Source organism: Mastomys coucha, unplaced genomic scaffold (assembly GCF_008632895.1).
Source record: "Mastomys coucha isolate ucsf_1 unplaced genomic scaffold, UCSF_Mcou_1 pScaffold16, whole genome shotgun sequence".
Classification (NCBI taxonomy): domain Eukaryota; kingdom Metazoa; phylum Chordata; class Mammalia; order Rodentia; family Muridae; genus Mastomys; species Mastomys coucha.
In genome coordinates this window covers 41827365-41841801 of record NW_022196898.1, presented here as the reverse complement: position 1 = coordinate 41841801, position 14437 = coordinate 41827365, and positions in this window count along the sequence as shown.

The following is a 14437-nucleotide window of genomic DNA, read 5'->3' as shown; positions in this document are numbered from 1 at the left end:
CCCCGTTTTTATTGGTCATTCTTCATCCAGCCCAGCCTGGCGGAAATGCTGCCGCCTCCGCTCTTCAGGTGTGGAAACGGGGCCACAGAGAGGTTAAGTTGCCTGCCCTAGGTCATCCAGCTGCTGAGCTAGGATTGCAAACTTGTTGGATGGTCTAGGAAGGGCTTTTCCCTTTCAGCCAGTCTGCTGGTGTAGGGATTTAAAACAATGAAAAGGATGTTAGGGAAATGGACTGAGCAGGTGTTTGACATTTGTTTTCTCCCCCACTATGAATTTCATGTGCGGTATCAGGAATTTGATATATCAAAGACAGAGGAGATGTTATCTCCCTACCCCCACTTCTGGTTCTATTCCCCAAAAGATGAAATTAATCTGAAGAAATGATTCCAACTTCCAGGCATTTAGAGGCGGGCACAGATGGTGAGCAGTTCTGAGCTTGCTGATTAGAAGGCAAGGGAGACGCTTCCTGGGGATGATGGCATTAGCTGTTCCTACAGCCGTAGATCTAGGTTCATGGAGTCCTCCCAGGGATTCAGGCACTTGTTCTCCAACATTAGTGAATCTGGGAACTTGAGGCTAAGGGAGAGACAAGTCATTTACTTATTTGCTTGCCACTCTTATTGTAGCAGAGGGTTTTCAGAACCTGAAGTACATATGCTTTGGGAGCCTTCAGTAAGAATTCTACCAGCGAGCATTTCTGACATTTGTGGGCAGCTGGCTGCTTTTCTTTTTCATTTTCTTCTGATGGTTGGCATTTTACAGAATGTTTGGGCATGAATGCCCCACTCAGGTGGGCAGCATGTTGCCCTCTCCTTATTTCTGTGGCTACTCACCGAGCTTCATTTTGTTCCCCAAACTTACCACCGAAGGAACTGTTCCCTTCAAAATTCTCATAGGCAACAGAAATGGAATATCCTCCATGTGATATGGACCATTTAGGCATGAGCCCGTAACAAACACCCGAAAGTGAACCAGACATCTTCTGAACTAAACTCTAGTTGGCCCTTGGTTCATTAGACCATCTGTAACGAGCCAAGCTAGTCTGGACTATAGAGTACATGTTAGTTACTGTAGATAACTTTTTTTTTTGCATAAGATAGTGTGAGGATATAAGAACGCATTTTCTTTGGGGACAGTTAATTTTTTATTAGATTCTGCCTGGCCAAAGGGTAAATTAGGAGCCTGGGGTTCTGTCTTATAGGCACATCTCAGAAATGGTATTCTCTGTGAACTTAGGTGAGTCAACTAAACTCTCTGAGCATGAGTTATCTAGTCATAAAATTACAATAATGACTCCTTTATTTTTAAGATCGTGTATGTGTACACACATGCTCTATAGGAAGTAAGATCCTAAAAGGTGGAATGTGTTCAGTTTACAGGAAAACAGTGTGAAAGAGAATTTAAGGTTCCATGTGATCTTTTCTTCTCCTAATAGCTGAGTTCAGAATCCTGGGAATAGATCCACAAAGAGAGAGGTGAAGTTAGGAAGAGATCCCTGTGGGGGGAACTCCATAAGCCTCAGGTACTCTCCATTAAACATTGCGTGAGCACTGAGTTCTGCCATTTTTTTTTTTTTTTTTTTTTTTTTTTTTTTTTACTTTATCTATCAGCAGTTTCTGCTGTTGTGGGGTGTTTACCGTGATTATTTCACACACACACACATTTTTTTTTGGGGGGGAACAGATTCTTCAGGCTCATTCTATGGGAGCTTGCTCTTCCAGTGGTCTTTTCTAACTGGGTGTGCAAGAAATCCAGGCCTGGGTTCTCCAGCTACTTTTTATATCAGACCATTGGGTTCTGACATCTCAGCAGCTTTGTGCTGTGGGAATCCAAAGGGCTTTTTCGGTGTGCTGCTGCACTTAACAATCTTATGGTGCCCATTTTTTGGAGGGTGAGGTGGAGACAGCCCTAAGAAGGCTTGCCCAAGGCAAAGGATGACTCATGAACACAAGGGAGGAGGGATGTGAGGAAAGATTCTTTGCCCCTGATCTCACTACCTGACCATCACACCACCCCGTCTCTTTTCTGCCATGGACCTCCCTGCTTAGGATTCAGGTTCCAGAGCTATTTTGCCGCCCCCTCCCATCGCTGTTCATCTTTGACGCAATGCACTTATCTAAATCACTGTTGAGCACATTACCTTCTGGTGGTTCTCAGATAGTTGTGAAGAGTTTCCCACCCCCTTTCTCCCATTCAGAAGAAGCCCGAGAATGTGTACCCCTCTACTTACTCTAGATTCTGATTCTGGTACCTCAGTCAGATGATGGGATAATATCTCACAAGCTAAATGTAGCGTGCCAGCTCAGGAAAGATGGGAAGCTATAATTAGTTGACTGTCTTCTGTTTCTCATGCTCATGCTCAGGATGAGGTATAAAGCTAGCATAATAAACCTATGTATAGTTAGCTTATGAGGTCTAGCTCTCGCGTAAGAAAGGCCAGGTGATCTCCTGAGGGTCACATTACAGGGAAATAGGCAGCTGGTATTTGGCAAGCTCTTTTGCACAAGGCTGTGCTGCCTGGGGTTTTACTAAAGCTCTTTATGATTTCACCATTAAAATTCCATTTATTTATTTATTTATCTACTTACTTATTTACCAGTTAGGTCTCAGAAATGAGACCTGGGTCCTCAGACCTAGGACTTCCCCTTGAATTTGGGTCCTCGGACTTGGAGGAAGTTTCTACTTTATTGATATGCAGAGGTACCTTGCTGACCTCACACCTCTTGTTATTTACATAATTTTAGTTTATTACATTTGTATGATAATTTATAGTTTCAGAAAGTTTCCAACTTTTTAGCTTAGTTAATTTAGCTTGCAACAGTCTAATAAAAAAAGGTCAGCTGTCAAAAAAAAGTGAAATGGAGGAGAATTTTATATTTAACTGTAGGTGGTCACTGTAAGCTTCATCAGAAGAGGGACAGGAAAAAGAATATTTTTATAACAAATTATGTGGAACAGGTCAGAGAGCATATGAAGTCACACTTGTGGGTTCCTTGATCTTAAGCAAACCCTAGAATATTACTATTATACAGAATCTACTTTGTAAGGTTCACCTGTATCAGATAATTTATTACCAAAAACATCTTTCTCCTGTCTTATTTGTATTTATGTCCCTCTTTTGGCTAAGAAGGTTACAAAGAACACCTATTGCTATATATATAAAACTGTCAGCCATTTCATTTTTTTTTTTTTCATAGCTGACATTCTCCAGACGTCATTCAGTTTTGTTTTGTTGTTTAGGTCACCTAACCTTAATTAAATAAGTACTTGTGATGTGCAAAGAGCCAGAGGTATAAAGAGAACTAATACATGACCCAACCTTTGAGGAGATTAAAGTGTGGTCACAGAGTCATCTAAAGCAACACATTATTTTAATCCAGGATAAGAAAGGCAATGGTGGAAGGTATTATGGGAGCATATAGAAGGGGTACTTCATCCGTAAAGTAGACTCAAAGAGAGCAGCTTATGTCACATCCTGTGGGACAAGTTGGGTGTAGGGAATGAGGAAAGGTGAGGTTGGGAGACCCAAGCATTGGAGAGGATGACTTTTAGAAATGTCATTGTCAGGGGCTGGAGAGATGACTCAGAGGTTAAGAATACTTGACTGCTCTTCCAGAGGTCCTGAGTTCAATTCCCAGCAACCACGTGGTGGCTCACAACTATCTGTAATGGATCCGATACCTTTTTCTGGTGTGTCTGAAGACAGTGACAGTGTACTCATCCTATATATCAAATAAATAAATAAAATCTAAAAAAAAAAAAGTCATTGTCATTTATACTGAGAATAACTTGGAAGAAAATAGGATTAGAGACATTGAAGTCATTTAGTAAAATAGATGAGAAATGATGGGCTGGACTAAGGCATTTTGCAGTTGGACTAGAGAAAGATCATTTAGTTTAAAAGACATTAAGAAACATGAACACATAGGTTTTGATGACACATTGGGTGCAGAAGGTGAGGAAGAAGAAGACATCAGGCAGGCCTGGATCATCAGCTTGTATAACTGGGAAGGAAGTAGGAATTTAACAAGGCAAATTAGCCCATTTCCTGTTACTGTAATCCTATATCCAAGGCTGGGTAATCTATAGAGAAGGAAGGTTTATTTTGATTCAGTTCTGGAGTCTGAAGAATCCAATATTGGATGGCTGCATGTGATAAGACTGTATGACTCTAGCTCACAGCAGTGGGTGGAGGGCATGAGGGTACATGGTAGAGAGAGGCCAGGACAAAAGGAGTCAAATACTTCCTAACAAAACTCGTTCTCTTGAGAACTATATTATACCTTCAGGAAGATGGGGCTTTCATGACCCAAATACATTTGCAGGGGCCAAAACTTTAAGAAGTTTGTACATGTTAAAGTCTTTACAATTTAAGTGATTTTTCTCTAGCTCAAATGCAAATACCTTAGTTCAGCTTTCTACTACTTATTTATGTCCACCACCATTATGCTGCTAATTAAACTTCAATCTGAGTTTCAGTGAGGCAAAAATGGTGGAGAGAAACACGGGAGGATTTCCACTTCATGCCTGTTGAGTTTAAGATGCCTAGTGAAATATCTAGACAAAAAGGTCCGTGAGTTAAGCGGACATACAAGTCTGGACCACAGGAGAGAAATCTGGGCTGCTAACATTGATTTGGAAGCTACCCAGGAGGCATGTGATGTTTACAATCTCAAGCAATGGTGCTGGAGAGGTGGCTCAAGTGATTAAGAGCACTTGTTGCTCTTGCAGAAATCTGGGTTCAGTTCCCAGCACCTACATGGCAGAACCAATTGTTTGTAATTCTAACTCCAGAGGATCTGATGCCTTTTCTGGCCTCTGCAGGCATTTTGTACACATACATATATACAGGCAAAACACAAATAAAGGTAAGATAAATAAATCTAAAAACAATTTAAAATCTCAAATAAAAATCAGATTGGCTGGGAAGGATACAGTACTTTTCCTGCATTGGAACCACATTGGGAATGTCTGAACACTTGTACAAGCAAAGCCATATCACAGACCCGGAAAATTAGAATTCTAGCAATATGGTCCCAGAAACAGTGCTTTAAAACCCTCCAGGTTATAAAATGCCATCCAACATTGAGAAATACCTGGCTGAAAAATGGGGAAAGCTTCCCATTTCCACGAATGGGGTCTTCCCAGAAAAAGGGGAACTATAGGCAAAAATGATGTGAGAACTCTGAAAAAGAGAAGTGTGCTTTGTACAACATAACCTTCAGTTACTCCCAAGCATAACCCTTTGCCTGTGTCATGCTGCTTTAGCCTGGTAGATGTGCATCTGTGCCTTTGCTGGTCCTATATTCAGGACCTTTCTCTAGAGTGCCAACCACATTCATTGTGTTTTAAGGACATAATCTCAGAGTTGTTCTTGCGAGGAACGTCTCAGTTTTTACTTGATTTTGACGATTCCTCATTAGATGCTTTCTTATGTATTAGTTCTGTGTCAAAGGTGGCCTAGCTAGATTACAAAAGGACTGAGCTAGACTCTGAAGAGCTAAGCTCAATTCTAGCCATTTCATATTGATGTGCTAAATGCCCTGGAGAAAAAACATATCACTAAATTTCATGTGTTTACCTATGAGGTATTCATAGAAATGATGTCTTTGAAGGGCTGATATGGATTTTGATGTGAGATTATAAAAGCTATAAATACATATATAAATATATACATATATATATACATACATATGAAGGATGACATCAACAAGATTGTAGAATAGATTTCTTTATCACTAGTCCCAGTGTTGATTAATTCTGGGTATCAATTCAACATGATGAAGGGATACCAAGAGAACTTATAAAGTATGATGTCTGAATATTGTTGAGATAATATCTTGTGCACTGTGTAAAGATTGTCTTTGTACTATTCAAATGCTAATTTCTGTGCTGGCAGAGATATGAGTTCAGGCCAGACTTTGTTATTATTTTTTTTTAAGATTTTATGTATTTTATTTATATGAGTACACAGTAGTTGTCTGCAGACACACCAAAAGGGGACATTGGATCCCATTACAGATGTTGTGAGCCACCATGTGGTTGCTGGGAGTTGAACTCAGGACCTCTAGAACAAACAGTACCCTTAACTGCTGAGCCATCTCTCCAGCCCTGGTATTATTTGTATGTAAACATCTTCTCCATCACCTTCTGATTGGTTTAATATAGAGCTGAATGGCCTATAGCAACGTAGGAGAGGATAGGCAGAACTACTGGGAAGAAATAGGAACTCTGGGAAGGAATCAGAGGAGTATGTGTGCCGAAACAGGGGTGATGGGGTCCGGAGTTAGAGTAGAGGTTGTGGGGGTTGGGGAGTAGGTGGAGGAGTGGTGGGGGAGGGGAGGAGTTAGTGGGGGTAGGGATGATTCTTTAGCCAGACACAGAGGAAGAAAAGGGTGCTGGGACTGAAAAAAAGGACAAGTCACATGGTAGCTTGGGGCTAGGTGGTCAGATTTATTTAGATGAACTAGTTGAATGTCTCCCAAGCTAAGGAAGGTCAAGCTTTTATAATAATTTAAAAAAATCTCCATGTTATTACTGATGTGGCTGGTAAGTCTGACCATAAGCTATGTTTGTGAAGGAAGTTTTATGAAGTAGACACAAGGGGAAGGAAGTGAGATGTTGTGAGATACACCTAGCAGACCTGGGTGCTGGTCAGTAAAAAGGGGATAACTGCCCTCAGTTTGGTTAGGTACCATTGAGTCAGGGAGAAGCAGAAGATGGAAAGCTCTCTCCAAAAACTCCCTAGAGTAGAACATGTTGTGTTCTAAGATGTCCTGATGTGCATCTTAGAAAAGGAACTCCAGCTTCTTTAGTCTTTGCACTCTAGAATTACTGCCTGGTACAAAGTTGGACCAGGGGCTGAAGTGCCTTCCTAGTTCTGGGGCTTCTTGCTTGGCCTGAGCCACACTATGAGATACACTGGATTTTCAGCCTTGTCCACAGTACAAAGGCAATAGGGCTGAGTGAACATGGCTTGAAACCTGGGAAACAATGACCCCAAACAACCTTTTCCTCCTTTTAAGCCTATTTTCTTATGCATTTTGTTAGAGCAATGGAAAACTGACTAATATACCATGGTACATTTCCTCTGAAGACACAAAGCACATAACAGAGTGATATGTCTTTTTTTTTCCCCAGAAAAATATGAATGAAGGAAATGATGTCTGATTTTTGCCAAGAACCCTTTTGGACCCTATATCCAGGGTAGCCTCAATAGACCTAACTATTGAGCTGAGCTCTAAAAATCTAAGTTCTCTATTTGTGCCAGTACAAGGTCATCTCTTAGAGTCCCAGGCCCCATGTCTGTTTCCATGATCAAGCTCCAGACTTGCTTCTGAAGACCCAAGTTCTAGGCCTACTACAAAGGTAGATCAGACCCAGGACCTGCCAACTGGCTTCTGTGGATCCCAATTGAATGTCAGTCCCTATGGTTCTCATGTATATCCAAATTCCAGGTCTGTGGAATTTGTTGTGAAGGAAGATTTATGAGGTAGACACTAGGTAAAGAAAATTAGATGGTGTGAGCTACACCCAGCAGGTCTGGGTGCTGGTCAGTAAAAAGGGGATCACTTCCCCCCAGTGTATACAGCCTTCACTAACACATCAGCTCAAGTACCACATCAATGCGCTTAAGGACTTCAGCAGCAGGATTTAAGTGGGTGCACCTAGATTCTACAGGTATACTGACTGGTCTTGAAATTTCTCTGTCCAAGCTCATCTTGGAAGAGATATCTATTTCTTCAGATATGCAGACACTAGCATAGGGCCACATGGATCCTGGATCGTCCCATAGCCAAATAAACAAAGCAAAACACTAGAAAGGATGCTGAAGAAATAGCGATCTACAAACTGCTAGACAAAATTCTCAAAAATAATTCTCTTCCTCTCTGTTTTGTGTTTGTGGTTCAGGTTGTGAGCTCTCAGCATCCTGATCCAGCTGCCATGCCTGCTGCTAGCTACTATGTATTCCTGCTGTGATGGACTCAGAATTTGTCTGGAACCTGTGAGAAAAGGCACTTAAGGCTGTGCCCTGACTGCCCTCTGGGTTATTGTCCCATCTTGCCCAGTACCAGCTTCTTCATAGCAACCAGAAGTGACAGATGACAGCCAATTCTATCTCGTACCTGAAGGCCCAGTGATGAAGGCCTGAGAAGCAGGATCTCAGCTGGTCAGAAATTGGGAAACCTTGGGCTCCCAGCACACTGACAGACAGATGCCCATCAGCTGGCCTCCAAGACTAGAGCACCTGCCTCCACTCCCAACTCTTCAAGGGTATTATCTCCAACTCTACCCTATCATCAAAGGTTTCTTCACTCTCCCCTCTGCCAGCTGTCCCATCTCCTCCTTAGATCGGGAAGAAGCTGTCCTTGGAATAGGTGGGATGTGTGCAGTAACAGACTCCAGAAGTCTCTGTGAAATGTGGTCCACCATCTCCCCACTTTCTTTTCCAAGCTCAGCCCCTAGGATTCCAGGAGCCCAGCAGCGAGCAAGCTGCAACATATCCAGCCATGTCTGTGAGGCTCCCCAGTGGCCAGCCTGCACCTATCTCTCTGACCCTCAATCCTGGTGTGGATGTAGGCTTTACCCTCCACTGCTCCTGAGGAGGGCCATCCTGCCACATAACTATTATGATTTGGCTCATGGCCTGTGGAGGTCTGTATGTCCAGGATTTTGTATTCCTCCTTCAAGTGTGTGGGGAACATAGGAAGCCTTGAATCAACATGTGTTGTTCCACACCAGCACAGCAATGTCCCCATACAGGTTAGACTCAGAACTGGCAAAACAAAACCAAACCAAACCAACCAACCAACCAACCAACCAAACAAACAAACAAACAAAAACTAACAATTTTTTCATGTCTGAATGGGAATGTCCGCAGTACCTGAAAAACTAGCAACTGTGGCTTCCTGCTCCTGCAACCTGAGACTGCTCCTCTCTGGTGACATCCTAAGGAGACTAGCTAACCCCTCCTCTGTGCTTTACAGTGCTGGGGTTCTGCGTTGTGGTGGTAGTTCATGCTCCATCAGAGCAAGCATGCCCCACCACATCTCAGTTTTCTGTCTGTGTGTCCGTCTTTTCTTCATTCCCTCATTGCCCCAGGTTTCCAGGACCAAACTGCACCGATACCATGAAAGCTTGGCCCCTGTTCATCCTCCTGTCCTCCCAGGTGCTCAGCCTCTGACAAGGACTTGTTTCCTCACACAGCTACCTGGCGTTCTCTCTATCTGTGGCTCTTAGCAAGGGGAGCAGTAGCTATGGGACCGGTAGCCCAGACTACATTTCTGCCAAGGGAAGAGGCCATTGACCAGGTTAATGGTTTATGCTTAGCAATAACGGTTTTGTCCTGGGGGGGTGGTGTGGGAGATCCATTCTAAAGAAGTGCAGTGAATATGAAGCCATCAGAAAATGATACAGGAATAAAATGAAGCGTTCGGCAAGGAGAAGGAAACTGTACAAGAAAATGTGTTCCTGAGCTAAAGCACAGGGTGGCTGAGTTGAGAGGCAAGAGCAGGTTTCTCGGCAGATGCTCTGCAGCCCAGGAGAGCATTGGGGAGTGAAAAAAACTTCTGAACAAGAACATTATACCTGGCCAATCTTTCACTTCAGAAGAGAAAGAGTGGTAAAGACTTCTGTAGAGCCACAAAACTTGAGGGAGTTCACCACTTTCAACTTTTTCTCCAAGAAATTAAAAGCACATTTATACTTATTGACTTTATGCTTCCAGTGGTTGGAATACAGCAGAGTACTCAAAGATATGAATACTGCAGAAACCCTAAGAATCTCAGAACTCCAACCAGGAGTGTAAACAGAGATGAGAGCAACTGCCACAGGATAGAAGACATTGGTCTCTATAACAGAAAAATGACAAAGGGGAAGCAAAGAAATGAAGGGGAGGCAAATTCTTTGGAGTGAAAATGGCAGTTCTTTGGAGAAACATTTCTGTTTAAGAAAAAAAGACTCTAATGATCTCTGGAGTTGAGAGCAAGGGAACAATATTTAGCAATAGGAGCTGAAGTTTAAGTTAAAGGTTCCTGAATAACTAAAACTTGTTGGTGACTAAGACTTAATTACAAGGGAAAAACAGCTCTTTTATCTTCCTGCCAAGAATGTGGGTTCTGCAAGGATTATGCAAATTATAAGACATAGCCAGGAAGCAGGCATTACAAGAATATGGTATTAATGGAGTAGTTGCAGAAATGAAAGAAGGTGTCAGTTACTGTGGAGTTAACTACTTTAGCAATTACAGAGACCACAGTATGCAGGTGTTCTTTCAGATCACCTGGAAACACCCATGTATGTGGACCATCACATCTCCTGTGATTATTTGGACAGATGGGAGCAATGCCAGGTATGTATTTCTGCATGAGAAGATTCTTGCTTTATTGTTGAATTATCTGCATGATTTCCTGATGTACCAGGCAAAGGATTCTGAAACTCTGGTTATTGCTAAGAATTAGGAAATGGCTATTTCCGAGTACCTTCAAAAAGCAGAAAGAGGCACCTCAATTACTTACATTTGGATTTTTATTAGCACAATTTGTACTAAATCCTTTCTTGTACAAAAATGATGTACTTGGAATGTGTTAGTGTCTAAAATAATTAATATTTATTTGATTTTTAAAAACTATTTATTATTTTTAATGTATACAGATGTTTGAGTTATATGTATGTCCATACACATGAGCATGGAGTGCCCATAAAAATCAGAAAAGGGTGGTGGGTCCCTTGAAAGTAGAATTACAGATGGTTGTGAGCTACCATATGTGTGCTAGGAATAAAACCTTCTATAAGATTCACTGCTGAACTATCTCTTTAGCCCCTAGAAAATGTTTTAAATAAGTCTCATTAAGTAAAAAGAATCTATAATAGATTTAGAAAGATAAAATGAAAGGAATCCAAACTTAGGACAAAGCTGGGCAGTAGTGGCATATGCCTTTAATCCCAGCAATTGGGAGGCAGAAGCAGGCTTATTTCTGAGTTCAGGGCCACCCTGGTCTAAGAGTGAGTTCCAGGACAGATAGGGCTATGCAGAGAAACCCTGTCTTGAAAAAAAAAAAAACCAAAAAACCAAAAAACCAAAAAACAAACAAACCAAAAAGAAAAAGACCCTCTCCCCCAAAAACCCCCCACAAAAATCAGTCAAACATGTATCAGGGTTCCTCAGAAAACTGGACATAGTACTACTCAGATATACCACTCCTGGGCATATACCCAAAACATACTTCAACATATATCAAGGACACATGCTCCACTATGTTCATAGCAGCCTTATTTATAATAGCCAGAAGCTAGAAACAACCCAGATGTCTCTCAACAGAGGAATGGATACAGAAAATGTGGTACATCTACACAACGGAGTACTACTCAGCTATTAAAAACAATGACTTCACAAAACTTGCAGGCAAATGATGTAACTAGACAATAGCATCCTGTGTGAGGTAACCCAGTCACAAAAGAACACACGTGGTACGAACTCACTGATAAGTGGATATTAGGATAAAAGCTCGGAATACACACAATGCAACTCACAGACCATATGAAGCTCAAGAAGAAGGAAGACCAAAGTGTGGATGCTTCAGTCCTACTCAGAAGGGGGAAAAAATAATCAAGGGAGGTAGAGGGTGGGAGGGACTTGTGAGGAAAAGAGGAGGGGGAGGGGACAAGGAGGGGAAGGATCAGGTGTGAGAGTAGACAGGAGACATACAGAGGGTTAGGAAATTGAACAGAGATGTATAGTAATGGGGGATGGGGAACTAGGGGTAGCCACCAGAAAGAGGCTTCCAGGCCCCAACAGTGATGACAGTAGCTGAAATAATAAACAAAGGGGAGAGAGAAATTTTAGAGACCATATCCAGAGGTTAGGCATGCTCCCTGGTTCAGGGATGGGGCCACCCACCCATCTCAAAAAAATTAATCCAGAATTGCTTCTGTCTAAAGGAAATACAGGGACAAAGAATGGTGCAGATACTGAAGGAAAGGCCATCCAGAGACTGCCCTACCTGGGGATCCATCTCATATGCAGCTATCAAACCCAGACACTATTGCTGATGCCAAGAAGTGCTTGCTGACAGGAGCCTGGAATAGCTGTCTCCTGAGAGGCTCTGCCAGGGCCTTACTAAAATAGGTGCGGATGCTTGCAGCCAATCATCAGACTGAGCACGGGGAACCCAATGGAGGAGTTAGGGCAAAGACTGAAACAGCTGAAGGAGCTTGCAACCCCATAGGAAGAACAACAATATCAACCAACCAGATCCACCAGAGCTCCCAGGGACTAAACCACCAACCAAAGAGTACACATGGAAGGACCCATGGCTCCAGCTGCATATGTAACAGAGGATGGCCTTGTCTGGCATCAATGGGAGGGGAGGCCCTTGGTCCTGTGGAGGCTCAGTGCCCCAGTATAGGGGAATGCTAGGGCAGTAAGGTGGAAGTGGGGGTGGGGGAGCATCCTCATAGAAGCAGGAGGGAGGGGGGTGGGATAGGGGGTTTGTGGAGGGAAACCCAGGAAGGGTCATAACATTTGAAATGTAAAATTTATTAATTATTAAAAAGTAAACAAAACAAGACAAGCTGGGCAGTGGTGGCGTACAACTTTAATCCCAGCACTCGGGAGGCAGAGGCAGGCAGATTTCTAAGTTCAAGGCCAGCCTGATCTACAGAGTGAGTTCCAGGATAGCCAGGGCTATACAGAGAAACCCTGTCTTGAAAAACCAAAACCAACCAAACAAACAAAAACCTCAAAAACCAAAACAAACAAACAAAACAAAAAACAATAAAACAAAACAAAAACAAACAAACAAAACCCAAACAAACATGTATCAAGCCACAAAAGCAGATAACAAGAGAGCTACCAAGCAGAAGACTAGAGCTACCAAGCAGAAGACTAGAAACCCCAAGTGGCAGGTGGAAATACTGGTTGGTAAATACACTGCTTTAAATGCAAATGGGTTAAATTCTCTGATCAGCAGAGTGCCTGAATGGATAAAACTACAAGATATCTATCGGGGAGAAACCCTCTTTAGTTTTGAGGATGCACACAGGCTAAAGCAAAGGTATATAAAGATATTCAATGCGAAAAGAAACCAAAAGAGAAATACTTATATCACCTTAAAAATAGAATAAGTTAAAAATTTCCACCAAAGACAAGGGAGGTCATTAATATAAGAATAAGCAGATCAATAACTAAGAAGAAATAACAATTGTGAATATATATATACATATATATATATATATATATATATATATATATATGCAATGTCAAAGTATCTACATACGTGTAAAATAAAGTGCAATTTTTCATAGTAGAAAGATTGATTAGCTAAGAAGTGAAGAAGGACAAGGACAATGTGAACTTAAACACCATGGATCTAACACACACAGAGAACATTCCACCAAACAGCAGTGGACTTACACGCCATGGGTCTAACACACACAGAGAACATTCCACCAAACAGCAGTGGACTCTACCCATTTTTCTTAAGTATTTATGAAACATTCTCCAACATAGATCACATGCTAAGTCACAAGGCCACCTTTAATTTAAAAGAGTTGAAATGATATTAAGTATCTCCTCCCCTTTGCCACATCTGTGAAACTGGAAATCAATAACAGAAGCAAAACTGAAAATTCAAAAATATGGGATATCTAGTAGCAATCCCCCACAATAAGTCAAAAAGGAACCAAAAGAAAAATAAAAAAATGCCTGTGACAAATGAAAATGGAAGCAACATAGTGAAGGTTCACCAGTATAGCAGAAGCCATTCTTGGGAAGAGGTGTATCATGATAATCTCTTACATGAATGGAAGAGAGATTTCTGTAAACAACTGCAGTCTACACCTGAGGGACTGGGAAATTAGAGCAAATGAGTCCACAGTTAGTAAAAAGAGGAATAAAGATCAGAGCGGAAATGAAGGAGAAACAAAAACCAAAATAAAGTGAAACAGAAACCAAAACCAAAACCAGAAACAGGAAAAGTAAGCAAAATTAAGATTTGAGCTCTTTGAAAAAGACAAAAGAAACTGAAAATCTAAAGATTTAGCAAAAGGCGAGTTAAAAAGAACAACAACAAAAAAATCAAACAAATAAAATTGGAAACAGAAGAGAACGTATTAAAGCTCATAATACAGACATACAGAAGATTACGAGATGGCTACACATAATCATAAGTGGACAAATGCCTATTTACAGAAGAAATGGACAAATTCCTGAAGTAGAACTCACTAATTCTTAATCATGAAGAAGTAAAAATCCTGAACAAATGAATAACAAGGAAACTGAATAAAAACCTACCCTGTATACACACACACACACACACACACACACACACACCACATACATACACACACACACACACACATACACACATACACACACACATACACACACGCACACACACACATACACACATACACACACACACACACACACATACAC